This window comes from Tupaia chinensis, unplaced genomic scaffold (assembly GCF_000334495.1).
Source record: "Tupaia chinensis unplaced genomic scaffold, TupChi_1.0 Scaffold000072_1, whole genome shotgun sequence".
In the NCBI taxonomy this organism is placed as follows: Eukaryota; Metazoa; Chordata; class Mammalia; order Scandentia; family Tupaiidae; genus Tupaia; species Tupaia belangeri.
The window spans coordinates 604,535-615,202 of record NW_006159532.1 but is presented as its reverse complement, the minus strand read 5'-3'; the positions used below and the strand labels follow the sequence as shown (position 1 = coordinate 615,202).

General features: G+C 44.6%; 1 protein-coding gene across 1 annotated transcript in view; it reads left to right on the top strand.

Moving 5' to 3' along the window:
- The first annotated feature begins 132 nt into the window (after nucleotides 1–132).
- The window catches only part of SGPL1 (sphingosine-1-phosphate lyase 1), a 138,721-nt gene continuing 128,185 nt past the window's right edge, over nucleotides 133–10,668 (top strand). The window contains exon 1 of the mRNA XM_006142276.3: nucleotides 133–336. The gene's annotated coding sequence lies outside the window, so the exon portion shown is untranslated. The remainder of the gene's footprint in view (nucleotides 337–10,668) is intronic.

The following is a 10,668-nucleotide window of genomic DNA, read 5'->3' as shown; positions in this document are numbered from 1 at the left end:
CTGAGTTCACTTTAACAGAGATAGGAAGGCTTTGCTACATGTTCACATGGGTGCAGGGAGTATTTCGCAATCACCGGACCCAAGTGGGCTGCGTTAGTAAGATTCAGTGCTTATTAACGAGCCCAGCTTTCCCCCTCGGCCTCTCGGTTTCGAAATTGAGAACCAGGAAAGTGGCCAGTTTCAGTCTTCCAAGGGAAGGGTTGGAGTAAGGCCCCCCCTGTGGAGGTACCGCCTCTTTTTTCCTGGGAACCAAAATATCTGTGGACTTGGAAGAAACCTTAGAATTAGCTGGAACCTCAGCTGTGCAGATACGGAGACAAGGCCCCAGGGGTGAAGGTACGTAATCGCACAGTGGGTTTATGGTACAAAAGGTGGCTCCTTTTGGCCAGGGTGGGCTTGAAACCCAGGGTCAGAGCGCCTGGAGTGGTGGGGGTTTGAGAAACCCACTGCGAGCAGTAGGCTCCTCCTGTGCACTCAGTGGGGCAGCAGGCTGCTGCCAGGGCTGCCCCCTGCAGACTCTGCCCAGAGGTGGCTGAGGGCCTGCACAGAAGGGAGGAGGCCAGCTTTAGATGTTGCCTAGAATATATAGAAGTCTTAGATGTGGACAATATCAGGAAAAGGGTTACTTAAAATCTCAGCGTCCTGAAAACACAAGTTCTCAGGATCATAGGTGCGGAAAGGACTTCAGAATGCACCCCATGCCTAGGCACCAAATCGGAAATCACATGGGGTTGGGAGGGGAAGGCTGCCAGCCTGTCTGCACACAATGGGTCTACCTAGGGCTGGAGGATCAAAGGCCAAGACACAGAAGCCCTTGAGAACAGGAAACCATAGGAAGTGCCGGGTACAGGGAGAAACTAAAACGCTGCTTTTTTTTCCCTTCCCCACAAACGGGACTTTTTATTTGTCTCGACTGTAAACAGATTCTTGGACTGGTGGTTCATAACCATCAGCTCATTCAACTTTAGTGCCCGTCTCATCCCCAGGAGCTTTTCCAGAGCTGCTACCTGTACCATGAAACTCCATGAGCTTTCCCAATTCAGACTTGGGCTTCTTCAGCATTTTCACTTTTTCTGACGAAGACATCACGGAGAGGGTAGATTGGCAAGACTTTCCTGGGTCTTTGCCAATGCAGTTTATCAACCACTTCATTCAAGTCTTTTGTCTGCACCTCCCAGGTCATCATTTCCATCATCATCTTCCAGATTTGGCAGAGCTGCTGATGCTGGGCCTAAGAGGTCTTCTGTATCCGGTGTTTGCATTTTTAGTAAATCCAGCAGAGAAGAGATGAAGCAAATAACCATCAGTAGTCTTGACATCGACATGAGCTTCAGTCATGGTCTGCCATTTTTTGACCATGGAAGACATTTTGTCATAGGTAGGATTCCTGCCAGGGAAGTTAGGTAGTTTTTTTCCCTGAATATCCTTAGTGATTAGCTCGGATTTCCTAAATGAGACTTCGTCATTCTGCAGATCTTTAAGGCTCACTTCAAACACGGCCCTTAAGGCCGTCGCATCCAATTTTGGTCCCATGAGTCCTGGCGACTCTTTCTTATGTTGAATACAGCAGGTGCTTTCACGTCATACCGATTTTTTTTTTTTTTTCAGAAAATGGATCGACCACTTTTTTCTTGGCTCTTTTTTTGCCGCCATTCTTAAGGTGCTTATTCTTGCCAGTAGTACCATGGTGCTACTCAGAGAGCCAAAAGGCCTAGAACTCTACCTTGAGTGAGTGAATGAGTGAGGTACTCCCAGTGATTAGGAGCCTGGTTATAGGGCTGGCTTGGTAGCTTAATGGTTAAGGGAACTAGATGCCACGTGGCCAACTGCATGGTTTGAATCCTGACCCTGGTAGCTTGAAAACTGCTCCAAGTGTGTTGGTACATTCATGCCTCAAATTCTGAGAGGACAGAGCAATGGATGAAAGGGGATTGTGTTGTGACCACGCTCCACTGAGGGGTGCTTTCTCCCTCTTCCATCTGTCTCTCTCTGCTGGGTGCATATGCCCTTTGGCAATTAAAAAAAAAAAAAGAGTCTACTCTACCAGTCCAGCATTTAAGTGCTTGTATAAGAAGCCAGATCCTGCATGACTGACCACAGTTTGAATACCAGCCTCAGCAGCTTGAAAAGCACTCTGGGTGCATGTGCACGTATGCACAAAGCCCAGCCTAGATGGACAGATGGAGAAAAAAAGGATTGTTGTGAGACCATGCCCCACTATGGGGTGCTCTCTCTCTTTCTCTGACAAGTATACATGCCCACTAGCAATAAAAAAGAGTCTGGTGTGTGACAGACCTGGAACTTTAGTGCCATGTGGAGGAGGGGAAGGCGCAGCCTGGGCCATGTAACCTGGAACCGAAGGCTCTTCTGAGGAGCCCCTGCTCCATCCCTGCCTTCAGAGTCCTGAGACATGGGGTAAGGTGGAGAGGAGTGGGGTGGGGAAGAGAAGGGACAGCTGGGAGTGTGGCTGGGCAGTGTCCAGGATTGGCACTCGTGATGATGTCCCCAAGAGCTTAGGACATTCTGGGAATTTTCTGAACCACCCCATGCCAAACAACTGTCTCACTAAGTGGTCTGCAGGATTGCAGGAGGCAGAGTGCTAGTCTGAAAGGCTGGAGACCCAGATTCCAGCCCGACCTTGCCTGTCTTAGCATCTGACCAGTAGTGCCTCACTTTACCTTCTAGATAAGGAAAATCACCTCTGGCCTGATCCTTTTGTGGGACAGTCCTGAAGCTTGTATGGGGGAGTGACCAGGAGAGCCCTTTGTAAATGTTAACCTGACTCTTAAGTTGTCAGGAAAGTAGGTATGGTGATAGTAGTGGGGCTACCATTCTTGATTCATTTCTGGAAATGAGTGCTTGAGAGAAAGGGAGTGTATTGCTAATGTGTATTGGGCGCGTTCTCTGTGCCAAACAGTATGTTGTGCCTTTCACCTAAAATCTCACTAAAAACCCAAAAACCACCCTTGTGAAGTTGATGGCTCTTATGCCCACTTCCCAGATAAAGAAACCAAGGCCCAGAAGGGTTGAGTCACTTGTCCTGAGTCACACAGCTCACAAAGGGTAGAGGCAATCTCCATATATGTAGCTGAGAAGAACTCGTGCAATTGACAAAACATGGACCTGGAATTCTTTATGCAGGCTAACTTCTGCTATCCAGTAAGCAATGGTGTTTGCAAAACCAAAAACAAACAAGCAAAGAAAAACAAAAAACAAACAAACCCTGAGATTTCTGGGATTGTCGTCAGAGCTCAGGCAATTCACTTATTGATCAGTGTTCCAGCGGGAACAGTTCCTACTGAATGTAGAGGGCAAGGCTCAGATAAAGGAGTAACCACAGAAGGTCATGCAGAGAATGACCCAGACTGGCTCTGAAGCCACCCAGGTCTGACCTCCTTCCACTCCAGGGAACCACTGCAGAGCTGGGGCATAGTCCAGGTACATAGTCCTGGCCACTAGATAAAATCAAGCCATCAGTAAACACCTTTTGCAATGAATGGAACTGGATCCTCTAATGCTAATTTCTTGTGACTTAGAATGCCAGGAGGTACACTTTACATAGAATTTTCTATGCTCTGTGACTGTGGGCAGAACCCTTCGCCCTGTAGGTCTTGACTTCTATAAAATAGGCAATTATTCCAGTCAAGAGAAAGGCAACATCATTGAGATTGTCTCCAGCCCTTGAGGCCATTGCAGGGGAGATGTGAAACAATAAGGGGAGAAGGAGCTAGAAGCCGAGTGGGTGGATGGTACGGTGAAGCATGCCATGAAGGTCTCTCAACTCAGCACACTTGGAAATGAGGGTGAGGGCTGCAGTGAATGGAGTTTATGCTGTGCAGAGTAAGGATCCAGGGTTTCCAAGCTTCTGACGTTTCGAGAGGAGAACAGGTGGTGGTGCAGGGGTAACACAAGGGGACCCACGTGGAAAGACCATCCTGAGACACTGGGCACACATGCATTTGTGGTCCAGCCTGCCAAGACTGGGGAATATGGCATGGAGTGTCTTCTCTTGTCGTCTCTCAGAGGCAATCAACTTTAAAGAAAGACAGCCAGACCCCTAGCCTAGTGGTTAAGGGAACTATATCTCATGTGACTGAGCATGGTTCAAATCCTAGCCCTGGCAGCTTGAAAAACATGCCAGGCACATGTGTATGTGTGCCCCAAATCCCGACAGGAAGGAGAAAGAGGAAAGGGTTTGTGGCATGACCACTCCCTATTAGTGGATACGCTCTCCCTCCTGCATGCGGAGGAAAGATGAAGTGTCCGTTCTGAAAGGAGATATCCCCAGAAAACAGAAGAAACTATTAGAGAAAAAGTGTTTTACATGTTCAAGAAATTAAAGATAAGTGAACTCTTTGAAACGAAATATCAAAGCAGAGACAAAACAATTGAATGAGTTGAAAAGAAAGTTGTTTGGCCTAAGAAAAGAAAGCAAGGATGAAGGTAATACCACTGCAGCTAACAAATACAGTAAGGGGATATCAAGAGTGTAGTTGACCATGACAGAAAACCAAGCCAGTGACATGGAGGACAGATTTGAGAAAATCACACAGTGTGCTAAAGAACTTAACCTAACGTGTAGTAGAGTGAATTATCAGATCACCCTATCAACCCATGACAACAATACGTATTTACTCGCTGTTTTACTCTGAACAATTTACTTAAACTCTATTGTGAATCCCTGTCTATAAAACTATACTAATAACAGCTATGCATTAGTCTGTTATTGTATTGCTAAACAGGAATACCTAAAACTGGGTAATCTATAACAAATAGATCATAAATCATGTGGCTCATGATTCTGGCGCCTGGAAAGTCCAGATCATGGGACTGACACCTGACTGGCCTGTTACAGCATAGCATGGCTGAGAGAAGCAGGTAGGTGAGCAGCCATGTGTATTTAAATAGATGGAGGGAGAGACAGAGAGACAAGAAAGGAGAAGGAAACAGACTTTTCCACCTCTTCTGTCCTTCCCACGCTCCCAGCTGATTAGATGGTGCCCACCCACAATGAAGGTGGGTCTTCCTCATAAAGGTCTCAGCATTTCCCAATGCCATTTCATTAGAGATGGAATTCCAACACACATCTTGGTGCAGGGTGGGGATGGGGTGTTATCCAAACCATAGCAAGTTATTATGGGCTGCACTAGGTCAAGAGGATGGGTTCTGCCAATTTGACCCCCTGGATTTGAATCCTAAATCTGCCTTTTACCATTTGTATGACCTTGAGCAAGTTACTTCTCCTTCGGGTCCTTATCTGTAAAGTTGTCATAACAATAGCATCTACCTCAGAAGATTCCTGTGATTAAATATTTATTTAAAAACTGAAGAATACGTCTTGATACAACTTCATGAATATGTGAATATTTTTGTATTATACACACACACACACACACATATATATATTTAATATATAAACAGAGTTGGTTATTGCCTAGTGGTGAAACATAAGAATTCCCATTAAAATGAAGTGTCTGCTGTTATTATTGGGTTGTCTGGAAAGTCATAACACATTTTTGCATAGAAAAATATGTCATAACTTTCTAGACAGCCTAATATGTAATATCATTTAAATGTTAACTAATGCAACCAAGGACAAGAAAATAAAAGGTATAAATATTTGAAAGGAGAGCCCAGCAGATGGCATGATGGTTATTTTGGTCACCAGACTTCTCTGTAGCTGACCATGGTTCAAGTCCTAGACCCAGTGGCTTAAAACACATTGGGCACACGTGCATGCAAACTCCAAATCCCAAGAAGAAATGTAGGACAAGGGATTGTGGCATGACCATCCCCCCGAGGGGTGATTTCTCGCTTTCTGTCTCTCTGATGAGGGCATGCCCCTACAGCAAAAATCTCTCTTAAAAAAAAAAGTATTTGAGGGAACCAGCAGTTAGCGTAATGGCTATGTCGCTGGACTCCCACGTAGTCGACCACGGTGCGCGTCCTGGACCCGGTGGCTTAAAACTCACACCGGGCGCGTGTGCGTGCGTGCCCAAGATCCCGAGAGGAGAATGGACGAGAAGGGATTGCGGCGTGACCATCCCCCCTGGGGGGTGATTTCTCGCTTTCTGTCTCTAATGTCTCTCTCTCTCTGTCTGTCTGGCGAGCGCACGCGCCCTATAGTGAAAATCTCTCCAAAAAAAAAAGTATTTGAAAAGAGGTAATTGAGATTTATTACAGAGCTTTGGCAATGGCAACACTTAGAGGAAGAGGGGAAAGATTTGGTGTCTGTGGCTCCAGGTACTGAGCTCAGGTTTGAGCAGCAGAAGTAGGGCGATCCCCATTACCACAGCTGGCCAAGCTGAAGCCTGACACCATCTTACCGCTACTGTAATACAATGGATATTTCCCTTGGGCTGTTTGACCATGGGACAATCTAACTCTGCCTTCACTGAAAATTGGTCTCTAGCTTATTCTTATATGTTCAAGTGGAGGATGAAAGGGCCCCTTGTTGAGCACCACCAGGCAGGGCATAGAGACTGTGTTGGATGTGGCTGCAAAGCCACAGCCTTCTATGTCACCAGCCTAGCCTCTAACCTGGACAGGCATACTCTGGTCTCAGTAAATACCAGAGACCCAAGGCCTAAGTGCAGGTGATAAGGAAGGCAGGCCTGATCTCACTCCCATTTCCACGAAGGCCAGCAACAACCCTCACTGATGCATTGCGAACTGTCTGGACCCTTCAGATGTCTCCGGCTTCTGGCTCTGTCCCTGCAGTGTAGAACAAGGAAAGAGGATGCAGGCCTGTTTGGGGGACTTTGAAGAACAAATCTCGTCTTGCTCCACATCCCAAGGGTGGAAAGGAAAGTGGGTGAAGTGACTATAAGTGAGAAATGAGTGGGCCATGGGATAGGGCCTGCAAGAGGGCAGTGTTGCAGAATGAAGAGGGCACTGACCAAGGAGTGTGAAAGCCCTGGGTTTGATCCACTACTTGTGTTACTTTTTCCCTAAGCCTTGGGGTTTCCACCTGTGTAACGTGGATATGATGCCTACTTTTGGGGTTGCCACGAGCACTGCATTAGGCCATGGTCATCCCGTCCGACCACAGTGTGGCCATCTATGTATTTACAATATGGCAATTGCACATTTACATATCACATTTTTTTTTTGAGAGGTTTTTGCTATAGGCTGTGTGTGCTTGCCAGACAGACAGACAGAAAGCGAGAAATCACCCCCCCCAGGGGGGATGGCCACACCGCAATCCCTTCTCCTCCATTCTCCACTCAGGATCTTGGGCACACACTCACATGTGCCTGGTGTGAGTTTAAGCCATCGGGTCTGGGACTCGAACCGTGGTCGACCATGTGGGAGTCCAGCGACATAGCCATTACGCCAACTGCTGGTCCCACATATCACAATTTTTATATTCATAGTCTTTTATGTGTACATGGTTCACTTCAGTCCCCTTTTCATCCTTTCTCCTCTTAGACTACAGGGATCCTGAGATAGATATTCACAGCCTATTCTCAAAACATATGGATAAGAAACCAGGCCCCCAAAGGTTGGTCTTTACATGCAATGCGGGGAGTTGGAAAAGCAAACATAAGACAAAGCAGAACATACAAATAAATAAATAATTAATTAATTAAATGAATGCGAAGGATGGGCTAAGCAACTTTAAAGAGAGGTCTACTCAGTGGAATATGAAAATGATGAGAATCTGCAGTGACAAATAATAATCTCACAGTGGGGCTAGCCTGCGGCCTGGTGGATAAGGCAGCCAGATCCTACATGACCAACCACGTGGCTCAGGTTCCACATTGGGTGACTTGTAAAACACTCCAGGCACATGTGCATATGTGCCAAAAATCCTGAAAGGAGGGAGAAATGAAGGAGAAGGGACAGTGACATGATCATTCCCCAGTGGGGTGCCTTCTCTCCCTTTGTCTCTGTCACTATGTTTCTCTCTGGTGAGAACACATACCCTCTGGCCAAAATGAAAACAAAAACCAAAACAAAACAAAACTCACAGTGATAGATTCTGAAAAATAAAGGTGAATTAGATGGATTCTCTTATAGTGCCAGGGTTTTTATGCCAAGTATGGTTTATTTTGAAAACCAATCTTCTAGAATTTTTTTGTGCGTATTTATTTTTTTTTTAATTATTTGTAATGGAGGAGGGCTATTGTATCATAGCCACAACTGCGAAGAAACAATGACTCTGTTTTTTGAACAGAGCTTTTGATCGGCTCAGCCCTTTAATAAGGCTGGACAAGCCAGGATTAGACTGGAGAGTTCGAGAATAGGGGCTGCTGGAAGCTACACCACTGCATTGGCTAAAAAATAAAATATACACCAGAGGAAATTCTGACACACACTCGAACATTGATGAGTCTTAAAGACATTATGCTAAGTGAGACAATCCAGTCACAAAAGGACAAATTTATTAGAGAAAAGAAGTAAAGAGTGGTTGCCAGAGGTTGAGAAGAGGGGAATTGGAATTCCTGTTTAATGGGTGCTATGGTCTGAATGTTTGTGTCCTCCAAAATTCATATATTGAAACCTAACCCTCAAGGCGATGGTAATAAGAGATAGAGGTGCTTAGTTCATGAGGGTTCTCCCTCATCAATAGGATTTGTGCCCTTACAAAAGGTAATTAGAGATTCGTTTTCTCCTTCTGCCATGTGAGCATACGTAGAAGGCTTCTCACCACACACCAGGTCTGCTGGGACATTGATTCTGGACCTCTCAGCCTCCAGAACTGTGGACAATATATTTCTTTTGTTTCTAAATTACCCAGTCTAAAGTATTTTGCTATAGAAGCCCACTCTATCTAAGACAGTGGATAGACTTTCAATTTTGCAAGATGAAGAAAGTTCTTGAGATAAGTGGCATGCAGCAATGATAGCACCACAATAGAATATACTTAATATCACTGAACTATATACTTACAAATGGTTAAGATGGTACATTTTATGTTATGGATATTTCAGCACAATCTTGTTTTAGAGAGATTTTTGCTATAGGGCGCATGAACTCACCAGAGAGACAGAGAGACAGAAAGTGAGAAATAACTCCCTGGGTGCATGGCAGGGGGTGGGGGGAGGGCCATACCATAATCCTTTCTCCTCCATTCTCCTCTTGGGATCTTGGGCAAGGACTCATATGCGCCTGGCATGAGGTTTAAGCTGCTAAGTCTGAGACTTGAACTGTGGTTGACTATGTGGGAGTCCAGTGATGTAACCATTTAAAAGCTGAGGTGTGTCCTGGCCTGTTCAGGGAAGCTATGCTCTGATCTCCATCTTCTGGACTCCCAAAATATTAAGACAAGAAGCCATTTGAGAGCTGAGGTGTGTTCTGGCCTGTTGAGGGAAGCTATGCTCTAAACTCCATTTTCTAGACTCCCAAAATATTCAGACAAGGTAAGGCGACCTCTGTCTTCTCTTTGTCTCTGGCTATCTCTCTTTTTGTCTGTCTGTCTGTCTCTTTAATTAAAAAAAAAAATTTCAACCACTTCTTCTCACTTTGGGCCTTTTTTTCACTTGGTAAATTTAGAAGCCATTTTAAAGCTGAGGTGTGTCCTGGCCTATTCCGACATGCGTGGTTTTCATATTTTATGTGGAAAAAAAAAACCCACTTTTTTCCCCTCTTTTTTTGGTAGTATTTTTCTAGTTTTCTTTTTCTTTTTGCTTATATATTTTTAACCTTACTTTCACACTCTAAGCCTTACCCTCCACACACTGAATTTCTAAATAGGCCTAGGTGCACAGTAGCCAAGCATCTAAATACTTTTAGGATCATTGAAATCCTTAACATTTATTGAACCTCCTGCTCTAATGAAGAAATTTCTTTTTATAAATCTGAACTCCGAATCTTCCTGTGGATACCACATTGTGAAGTGCAGTAGAGGGTAGACTTTTGTCATAGATTGACCAGAAACAACTGAAGAGGCACAAGAGACATGAGAAATCAAGAAAATATCTCTCCCCTTAGGGAAAAGAACAATCCTTCAACATCCACAGATAGTACAGTAGAACTCATGGAAATGTCTCATAAAGAATTCAGAATATTCATAGTTATAAAACTAAACGAGATGCAAGAGCTGAGAGATGATGAACTCCAGAAGATGCAGCAGAAAAGAGACACTGAGTTCCAGAAGGTGTTCAAGTTCTTCCATGATCTGAAAGAAGACATAAACACCATAAAAAAGAATCAGATGGAGCTATTAGAGTTGCAGGTTGCCACTGAGGAAATCAAACCTCTCTCGAAAGTATTAAAAGCAGATTAGTCCATGCAGAAAATTGAATCTCAGGTGTTGAAGGCAAAACCTCAGATCTAGGAAAAAAAAAAAAGAACTGAAAATAACCCCCCCAAAATGAGAATACATGAGAAATACTAGACAGCCCTAAGTGCCCAAACATCTGGACAATCGGTATTCCAGAAGGTGAAGAAACTAATAAGGGCATTGATAATCTATTTCATGAAATCTTGGAAGAAAACTTTCCAGATCTAGAGAGGCATTCAGATATCCAGACCCAAGAAATACAAAGGACCCCTAATAGAATCAACCCAAGAAGATCTCCAAGGCACATCATAGCCAGACTGGCCAACTCTACAGACAAAGACAAGATACTAAAATTGGCAAGAGAGAAACATCAGGTTACTTATAAAGGTTATCCCATCAGGCTAACCTCAGAGCTTTCATCAGAAACAATGTGAGCAAGG